The following is a 10,670-nucleotide window of genomic DNA, read 5'->3' on the forward strand; positions in this document are numbered from 1 at the left end:
AAACTCGGACATGGGAGGAGTTCGGGGAAGCCATGGAAAACGACTTCCGGACGGCTTCGAAGCAATTCTGGGCCACCATCCGCCGCCTCAGGAAGGGGAAGCAGTGCACTATCAACACCGTGCATGGCGAGGATGGTGTTCTGCTGACCTCGACTGCGGATGTTGTGGGTCGGTGGAGGGAATACTTCGAAGACCTCCTCAATCCCACCAACACGTCTTCCTATGAGGAAGCAGTGCCTGGGGTGTCTGTGGTGGGCTCCCCTATTTCTGGGGATGAGGTTGCTGAGGTAGTTAAAAAGCTCCTCGGTGGCAAGGCCCCGGGGGTAGATGAGATCCGCCCGGAGTTCTTTAAGGCTCTGGATGCTGTGGGGCTGTCTTGGTTGACAAGACTCTGCAGCATCGCGTGGACATCGGGGGAGGTACCTCTGGGTTGGCAGACCGGGGTGGTGGTTCCTCTCTTTAAGAAGGGGAACCGGAGGGTGTGTTCTAACTATCGTGGGATCACACTCCTCAGCCTTCCCGGTAAGGTCTATTCAGGTGTACTGGAGAGGAGGCTACGCCGGATAGTCGTACCTCGGATTCAGGAGGAACAGTGTGGTTTTCGTCCTGGTCGTGGAACTGTGGACCAGCTCTATACTCTCGGCAGGGTCCTTGAGGGTGCATGGGAGTTTGCCCAACCAGTCTACATGTGTTTTGTGGACTTGGAGAAGGCATTCGACCGTGTCCCTCGGGAAGTCCTGTGGGGAGTGCTCAGAGAGTATGGGGTATCGGACTGTCTGATTGTGGCAGTCCGCTCCCTGTATGCTCAGTGCCAGAGCTTGGTCCGCATTGCCGGCAGTAAGTCGGACACGTTTCCAGTGAGGGTTGGACACCGCCAAGGCTGCCCTTTGTCACCGATTCTGTTCATAACTTTTATGGACAGAATTTCTAGGCGCAGTCAAGGCGTTGAGGGGATCTGGTTTGGTGGCTGCAGGATTAGGTCTTTGCTTTTTGCAGATGATGTGGTCCTGATGGCTTCATCTGGCCAGGATCTTCAGCTCTCACTGGATCGGTTCGCAGCTGAGTGTGAAGCGACTGGGATGAGAATCAGCACCTCCAAGTCCGAGTCCATGGTTCTCGTCCGGAAAAGGGTGGAGTGCCATCTCCGGGTTGGGGAGGAGATCTTGCCCCAAGTGGAGGAGTTCAAGTACCTCGGAGTCTTGTTCACGAGTGAGGAAGAGTGGATTGTGAGATCGACAGGCGGATCGGTGCGGCGTCTTCAGTAATGCGGACGCTGTATCGATCCGTTGTGGTGAAGAAGGAGCTGAGCCGGAAGGCAAAGCTCTCAATTTACCGGTCGATCTACGTTCCCATCCTCACCTATGGTCATGAGCTTTGGATTATGACCGAAAGGACAAGATCACGGGTACAAGCAGCCGAAATGAGTTTCCTCCGCCGGGTGGCGGGGCTCTCCCTTAGAGATAGGGTGAGAAGCTCTGCCATCCGGGGGGAGCTCAAAGTAAAGCCGCTGCTCCTCCACATCGAGAGGAGCCAGATGAGGTGGTTCGGGCATCTGGTCATGATGCCACCCCAACGCCTCCCTAGGGAGGTGTTTAGGGCACGTCCGACCGGTAGGAGGCCGCGGGTAAGACCCAGGACACATTGGGAAGACTATGTCTCCCGGCTGGCATGGGAACGCTTCGGGGTCCCACAGGAAGAGCTGGACGAAGTGGCTGCTGCTGACCCCGCGACCCGACCTCGGATAAGCGGAAGAAGATGGATGGATGGATATATATATATATATACATATATATATAGTAATATATATATATATACACATACATGCATATATACATACATATATACATATATATATATATATATATATATATATATATATGTATATATATACACATACATACATATATATATATATATATGTATATATACATACATACATACATATATATATATATATATATATATGTGTGTGTGTGTGTGTGTGTGTGTGTGTATGTATGTAACGTGGACCCCGACTTAAACAACTTGCAAAACTTATTCAGGTGTTACCATTTAGTGATCATTTGTACGGAATATGTACTGTACTGTGCAATCTACTAATAAAAGTTTCAATCAATCAATCAATCAGGTAATATATGCTATCAGCTGACAACTGTCATTTTGTTCATATGTATATTTGTGTTTACGAGAGTTGCAACAATACAGGTAACCCACGCTACTGTCCAGAGGTGTGGACTCGAGTCAAACTCGAGTCATGAATTTGATGACTTTAGACTCGACTTGACAAAATGTAAAGAGACTTGCAACTCGACTTAGACTTTAACATCAATGACTTGTGACTTCACTTGGACTTGAGTCTTTTGACTGACAAGACTTGCTACTTTCCCCAAAACCCAAAGATTAAAAAGTTATTCAGGAGCGCTCCGTATCTTTCATTGTGTACATGTGTGTCTGTCAGCGTGTGTGCTGCCTGTCAGTACAACATCCAATCAAATTAGATCCAAATTGTTTTCATCCCACAGCATTTATCCAATCAAATTGCAGGACAACCAACAAAGAAGAGCTGTCAAACAACGCGCCAGTGAGGAAAAATTATGCCAAAGATAGTTTCGTTCGGGTATTGAAACTACGAGTTGGTCAACAAAAAATGAATTGCAGTATGCAAAACATGCGGTTCGAAGATTACAGACGGAGACGCAACAACTTCCAACTTCATTCGACATTTGAAGTTGCACAAAGAACGGTAAGTTTTGAATGTAAGCTAACGTTTATTGGCTAAGAAACGTATCTTTTATTTGCTGTGTAGTTAAATCAGTGAGGCTGTAAACTCACTGCTAACGTTATAACCATAGACATCTTATAAGTAGACGCAGCATCGACCGCTACTGCCTACTGGCGCTGACGAGACGTGGGGCCGCCACCTTGGAGTAGTGATCCGCTCCACTCAGTGCAATTCATTTGGCAGGAGCAATGAACTGTCAGCGCATTTAATTCATCTTACCTCACTGAATACCACTGATTTTCAAAAGGAAAAAGGCAAAAGAACAATCTAAGGAAGAGAATCCCTCTGCCATCTTCCACTAGTTTTTTAAATATATAAATCGGCCACTTGGAAATTCCCTCTTCTCTTCTACAACTCTCTCGTCGTCATTTGGGATGTCTGTTGTGATTTCCCTTCCTGGTTCCATGACCCGCCCTATGTTGCCTCTGATTGGCCTAATCTCAACCAATCGTGACTCATCATAGTAAACAACGAACCAATCATGGATGCTCTTATATGTGCAAGTACGTCTTGGAAGGGTGGAGGGGTAGCGGGGAAGAACAAGGAACACAACAAATAAGCGACCTTTGGTCATTTTAACATGAAATAAATTATATCGATATTACAATATTTTCTTATTTCATATCATATAACCTGCTCAGTGGCCTTGTGGTTAGAGTGTCCGCCCTGAGATCGGTAGGTCGTGAATTCAAACCCTGACCGAGTCATACCAAAGACTATAAAAATGGGACCCATCACCTCCCTGCTTGGCACTCAGCATCAAGGGTTGGAATTGATTCCCTAACGTGGCCACCGCTGCTGCTCACTGCTCCCCTCACCTCTCAGGGGGGTGGAACAAGGGGATGGGTCAAATGCAGAGAGTAGTTTCACCACACCTAGTGTGTGTGTGGCTATCAGTGGTAATTTAATTTAATTTAATATCAAGTTTGTACGATATATCGCCCAGCCCTAGTTGCAGCCCTAATTACTATTATAATCAAAACAATTGTCAAAAATGACTCTATAATAGCCAAATTAAAAGTAACATAACTACAAACGTAACCAATGTGAACATGCTAGATTTAAGCAGAAAATAAAATAGAACAAACAAATTAAAAACAAAACATTTTTACAATGGAGTTCACTGTGCACATCGTGCCGTCAACCAATTGCGAGCGCTGCACGGAACTTTAACTACAAAGATGAGGGGTCAAGTTGACTTAAGTCTTTGCATCTTACTGTTTTGTTATTTTATTCTTTGAGTGGATAATTTACAATTTAAGAAGGTATTGTGTGTCGCTACACCATTAGTCTGCCGCCAGCCACAACAGGAGCATCTGATTGCTTGCACCTGCGCTGATTGGAGTAGCGGAAGCCGATCCAGAGGGCGCTTAAAGTCAGCTGACATCATCTTAAACAGTGTGATGTGAGTTACACTTGAATTGCTATTGCGAAATTCCGTGGATTTAGAACATTAGTCTCTTTCATTAAAAAATTGCAGCACATTTTTCTATCTAGTAAACTTATCTTGCGGGCTGCATTAAAACTCTTCACGGGCCTGATACAGCTCGTGGGCCTTACGTTTGACAACCCTGATCTAAAGTGTCCTCAATGCCATATTTGTTTTGTAGTTCGTTCAGTTTATGAGCCGTAGGTTGCAGCTCATATTTCAAAGAATCTTTGACGGATTCTTCGATATTCTGTTGTAGCACGTTTGATGTGCTCAATGAGAGAGTCAACCGATAGTAGGGCTACACAATTTTGAGATTTTGTCTACATCATGTTCTTAAACTGAATAAATAATCCCAAACTATACAGTGATAAGGTAATGTAATCATAATGCAAGTAACCATTTAAAATGATATAATAAACTGTAATTCTTCATTACTGTAATATTGTTTACCATTGTACTGTAATTGGAAGGTAAATAACTTTATCCTAAATAAAGGCACAAACAAAAATTAAGTGGATGGATTTTTGTAACCTAAATAACTATTAAACATCTTAAAGTGCCTTTTTTTTTTTACCATTTGGAAAAATTATGTCGGATGTTGTCTTTTTGTTTATTGCCATCATGTGATCACGGTGGCATTTTCGCTCGTTCGTCCGTGTTGGTGGGCTCATATTGCTCACCCTATTTGACGCTGAAATATTCCCACAACAGGACCTTTGGCTTTATAAACTTATGTTTTTCCTCCAAATTTGTGTTACTTTGCGGCACTTCTCACTGGCGAGTCGTACTGTGAGTGTGTTGCCGGCGGTGCCCCGCTCTCGTCTCCGCCGAGCGAAAGATTGTGAATGACTGAAAAGAGGACTTACTTTCGTGGGTTCCTTTCCGGTCTTGTGCCGGATAATGCTCCCCGGCGTAGAATGCACCCCCTGACGGGAGTGTTATATCAACTAAAGCCCACACTTGAAGTTTCCACATGCAAAATTTAATCTATTTGAAAAAGTTATTTAATAAGAAGCCAAAAGTGCAAAAACAATAATGTTCGTGTTGGAGGAGTTGTGAATGAATGAAATATGAAATCCGTGCTGCAGTCGCTGCTAGGCCACAACATAAGGTACACCTGCAGACTGCAGCACGGATTTATATTTAATTAATTCACAACACCTCCAACACGAACATTATTGTTTTTGCACTTTTGGCTTCTTATTAAATAACTTTTTCAAATAGATTCAATCTTGCAAGTGGAAACTTTAAGTGTGGGCTTCAGTTGATATAACACTCCCGTCAGGGGGTGCATTCTACGCCGGGGGTGCATTATTCGGCACAACAACGGCAACCGACCCGCAGGTTCGGAGAGACCCAAATGCCCAAACAGTAATGTCAGGACGTTGCCTTTAAGCGATCACCCACTGCCTTCGTCTTCTAATGACATCATGGCAACAGCCGTGGCTGCAATATCTTCCTCAAAGTGAAGTCTCGCAGGATAAGATTTTACGAGAATTACGCAAAACACCCTTTAATGAAAACACCTGCAAGTTGCAAATGTACTTTGTCGAAATGTTTTGAAATATCACTAGTATTTTGCAAAAAACTTCAATGGAAACGCAGCTTATGACTAAAGTTAAAAAGTTAAAGTACCAATGATTGTCACACACACACACCAGGTGTGGCAAGATTATTCTCTGCATTTGACCCATCACCCTTGATCACCCCCTGGGAGGTGAGGGGAGCAGTGGGCAGCAGCGGTGGCCGCGCCCGGGAATCATTTTGGTGATTTAACCCCCAATTCCAACTAACACTAGCATCGAAGTTGAAACATAACATTTAAAAGGAGTAGCAACTTCAGTGACAGACTTTAGTGACTGCTTGAGTTCACGTTATGGTGTGCAGTAATCCTGCCCTGAATGCGGACTTGCAGGCACTCACATGTCTTTGTGACTGTGACTGTATTGGTCCTGACTGGAAGAATAAACAGCTACTAATTTAATCAGAAAAATGCATTTTTATAACGAAATATTTTCAAATTAGACTTTTTGTTTGTGCCTGCGAAGATTCAACACCTCTGATATAACATATACTAAAAAACTATGCAGACACTTTTTGGGTTAATATATAAAAACATTTTGTTCCTGAAATAATCATTAAACTTGTTTTGTGTTGGTACACATTCTTTTACAGTACCTCAAATTCAAACTACACTTTAATGTACTTTTATTAAATATAAGCTATAGAATTTGAGTTTTAAAAAACACCACAATCTTGGTCACCGCTTGCCGTTTGCCACAGCACAATCATACAAATAATTTACCATTTGAAAGTGTGGCTTAGTAAATGTTAACTTCAAATAGGTCTTATAGTATTCTCTAAACCAATGATACTTTGTTTAATGCGGAAGCAAAAAAAAAAAAAAAAAACTTTGAGGGGAAGAAAGGTTCTCTTTACCCCCACAAAATGTACTGAAAAAGAAGCAAACCGTGCCCCTAAAACTAGGTATGGACAGTTGCATGGGTTTCCTGTACATGGCAGAAATGTATGTTACAAGATACCGCAGTAGTAAACAGTAGGGATGCAACAGTACTCGGTATAATCCTGCACGGGACAATACGCCTTTGATTAAAAAAACACATTGTGATATTAATCAAGATTAGATGATATGAACAAATTAATCGTGATCATTTTTTGCCATATCGCCCAGCCCTACATCAAATTAAAATAAATAGCTGTGATAGTGTAAATGACTGCTGTGTCATTAATGTGTTTATCCTGAGCGTTCTGATTACAGTAGAACACTTTGAGTCCGCATGGGCTTAACAGCATTAGGAAAGCTAAACCAATTAGTGTTGATAAATATAGATGCAATAATCGCATGGGGTTGGATTCTGTACTAAGGTGCACAATTTTTAGGACAAGATCCACTTTAAAATTATACCACAGATCAGCAAATATTAAGAGACTTGACCATCTCATTCAGGTCTGAATTAATTATAATGTAAAATAAAGATGTTAAAAGCAATTCAACATTGGTCAATATATGTAAAGCGAGCTGAACAAAACATCCACATATTAGCTTTGTGCTATAGCTAACAAAGAAAAGGTGGATAATATCTAAGATCCTAATAAAGAGGCCCTATACTGCTCAAATTAGGATCTTTTAAAATTAAACTGAATCCTGTTCATGAAATACTTCATAAATCTCAAGTATGTGAACAAGGAAAATCTGCTTTTTTTGTCTCTTGGCCAAAATTGTTGCCCGGGAAGCTCATTGAAAGACACTCAATTTTTACATCTTCAAAAAATCTTTCTGGCTGCAATTTTTTTTTCTTTTGAGTGACAGCCAATACTGCCAAGATCGTTTGTACTTCAGTCTGTACAGTATTTCTAGTTAAATGCATATCTTAGAAACAACAAGTTGTTAAAAACTATTGATGTTCTGTTTTCTACTGAAGGTAGAAACAACTAACTTCTTCTTTTGTTTACTATTTCCTTATGGTAGTTGTGTTTCAAATCTATATATATATATATATATATATATATATATATATATATATATATATATATATATATATATATATATATATATATATATAAACACATGTTTACTTATATGTTCAGCAGTAAGAAAACACACTGGTGACAAAAACTACCTGGTCTGAGAGCAGGTCGCGGATGATGTCGGGCCGGCCCTTAAAAAGCTTTCGCAAAGTTCAGCTTTGCAGACAATATGACGGAGAACAAGAAGGAGGATGCCGCCCCTCCTCTTGTTTTTTTACGCAGACGTGGAACTGCCTAGGAGGGAACAGCAGCCACGAGCGCGCCTATCACACAGCAAGCCATGAATGCTTAAAGTAACTCCCACCGTGGCAGAGATTGTAAATGAACGTCAGGCGGTGCCTCTTGCTGCCATGTCATGGTACATTTTTCATCCAACATGTATTTATCCGTTGCATTACCAAAACTACATTTGGTCATCCGGGTTACTTCCGTTATGCTACCCAGCCAGCGAATGCCAAAGCAGCAAACATTACCACACGACACGTTAAGTGGTGATCAACGTGTAAACCGCCTCTTATTTGCCTACCGACAAGATGAAGGTACACACCAAAATAAATTAGCATGCTACGTTGACATGTCGTTAGCCTGCTAGCTAACACAGAGGACACTTTTAGGCAGCCCGCGAGAGAAAGTCACTCACCTCGAACGTGCTGCTCCAAAACCGCCGGTCGACCTTTCATTTTGCAAAAGCTACGACATTCACATCAGGACACAGCTGCACTTAGCTGACGTTAGCCACACTTCTATCCGCTTCGATGTCTCGTCCACTGCTCATCTCAATGCTGGTACACAGCGGCTCAGGCGCGGTATGTGTAGCCTGTGACTCCGAAGCCCAACTGCTATTAAACAGCCGTTACCGCGCGTTACAATGTTAGCAGCTACAATGTCAGCAGCGTCCCTTGGCGGCGACGAATCGATAAGCTTAGTTTCTCATGGTCCACAGGTCCTAAGCGCTGGAGAGTTTGATTGCGGAATTTGCATATTGACGACACTTCCGGGTTGCTACTCGTGTATGGAACGATCACAGCCGAGTCAGGCCGAGGTTAAACCGTTCATTTTAGCCACAACCCTTTCACATCTGAAAACACTTAAATCAGTGTGACAGTTGGCACAAAGTCACTCATCTACAGCAACAGCAATAGTTTCTTTGGCAGAAAAAGTTCGAACTGCAACATAACAAAAATACTGAATATTTTTGTAGATCTTAAAAAAACATTGTGCTTGATTATTTGATTATTGTACACATATGGAATATGAGGACGTGGCACATGAGCGGGTTTTACCTAAAGCAGTGGTGTCCAAAGTGTGGCCCGCAGCTATTTTTTTTTACCGGCTCGCAGCACATTCTGCAAATCCATCCATCCATCCATTTTCTACCACTTGTCCATTTTGGGGTCGCAGGGGGTGCTGGAGCCTATCTCAGCTGCATTCGGGCCGAAGGCGGTGTACACCCTGGACAAGTCGCCACCTCATCGCAGGGCCAACACAGATAGACAGACAACATTCACACTCACATTCACACACTACGGCCAATTTAGTGTTGCCAATCAACCTATCCCCAGGTGCATGTCTTTGGAGGTGGGAGGAAGCTGGAGTACCCGGAGGGAACCCACGCAGTCACGGGGAGAACATGCAAACTCCACACAGAAAGACCCAGAGCCCGGGATTGAACCCAGGACTACTCAGGACCTTCGTATTGTGAGGCACATGCACTAACCCCTCTTCCACCGTGCTGCCCCATTCTGCAAATATTAATACAAAATAAAAACACATGAACAAAAGTGGAATAAAAGAGCAAACAGGTGAAATGTATAGAGGAAAAAATGTTATGTTGACTCTAATAACACAAAGCTGCTATGCAGGCTGTTTTATTAATGATACCTCAAACTCAATGTTGTTGTGAGTGATTGGCCTATTCAAGGCTCCAATTGCTTAACATAAAAAAAATCCACATTTAAATATTTTGTAGGGAAATTTGTTTTATGTTTCCCATATAAAAAACGGTTTTCTTTGTCAAAAATGGCTAAAACAAACAAAAGTAAAAGCTTATAATGGACAGATAGATTTGAAGTTGATCTAGAGACTTGAGCCTTGAAAGTGCCTGAGCAAATTGTTTAAGAACAGTATTTCTCAACCAGCTATTGCAAGGAATTAAGGGATTTCCCCATCTACGCTCCGTAATATCATCAAAAGGTTCAGAGAATCTGGCCACGGGGAAGACCCAGGACACATTGGGAAGACTATGTCTCCCGGCTGGCCTGGGAACGCCTCGGGATCCCCCGGGAAGAGCTGGATGAAGTGGCTGGGGAGAGGGAAGTCTGGGCTTCCCTGCTTAGGCTGCTGCCCCCGCGACCCGACCTCGGATAAGCGGAAGACGATGGATGGATGGATCATAAAAAAAACTATATCGACAGATAGACCTGAAGTTGATCTAGAGACTTGAGCCTTGAAAGTAACACTTTTATGAGTGAAGTGAAGTGAATTATATTTATATAGCACTTTACATAGTGAAACCCTGAAACCCGATAGCTAAGTTACATTTAAACCAGTGTGGGTGGCACTGGGAGCAGGTGGATAAAGTGTCTTGCCCAAGGACACAACGGCAGTGACTAGGACGGCAGAAGCTGGGATCGAACCTGGAACCCTCAAGTTGCTGCCTATTGAGAACGAAATAGGCACTGACACAATCCATATCCACATGGGTTTTATTTGTCAAAAAGATCATTTGCCCTGTCAGTTGGATTACACATCAACATATAGGCTAACGGGAATATATTTTCCCCGTTAGCCTATATGTCGTCGAACTGGGTATACGTATGCTCCCATTGACCGGGCTAGCATGCTAAGCATTCGTTGCACGAACATACTAGCTTTGTTAGACAGGATCATAGACTGTCTTGGACAATA

The 10,670-nt window shown here is 42.8% G+C and overlaps 1 protein-coding gene across 2 annotated transcripts in view; it reads right to left on the bottom strand.

Annotated features, from left to right (window-relative positions):
* The window catches only part of mgat1b (alpha-1,3-mannosyl-glycoprotein 2-beta-N-acetylglucosaminyltransferase b), a 32,379-nt gene extending 23,603 nt beyond the window's left edge, over nucleotides 1-8,776 (bottom strand). Inside the window, exon 1 of one of the 2 annotated variants that reach the window (XM_061966768.2) lies at nucleotides 8,404-8,776. The gene's annotated coding sequence lies outside the window, so the exon portion shown is untranslated. Of the gene's footprint in view, nucleotides 1-7,855; nucleotides 8,013-8,403 lie in introns of those variants that run through there. The other variant, XM_061966769.2, reaches the window with a different exon arrangement.
* Between the last annotated feature and the right edge of the window lie 1,894 nt (nucleotides 8,777-10,670).

Source organism: Nerophis lumbriciformis, linkage group LG11 (genome assembly GCF_033978685.3).
Source record: "Nerophis lumbriciformis linkage group LG11, RoL_Nlum_v2.1, whole genome shotgun sequence".
Taxonomy (NCBI): domain Eukaryota; kingdom Metazoa; phylum Chordata; class Actinopteri; order Syngnathiformes; family Syngnathidae; genus Nerophis; species Nerophis lumbriciformis.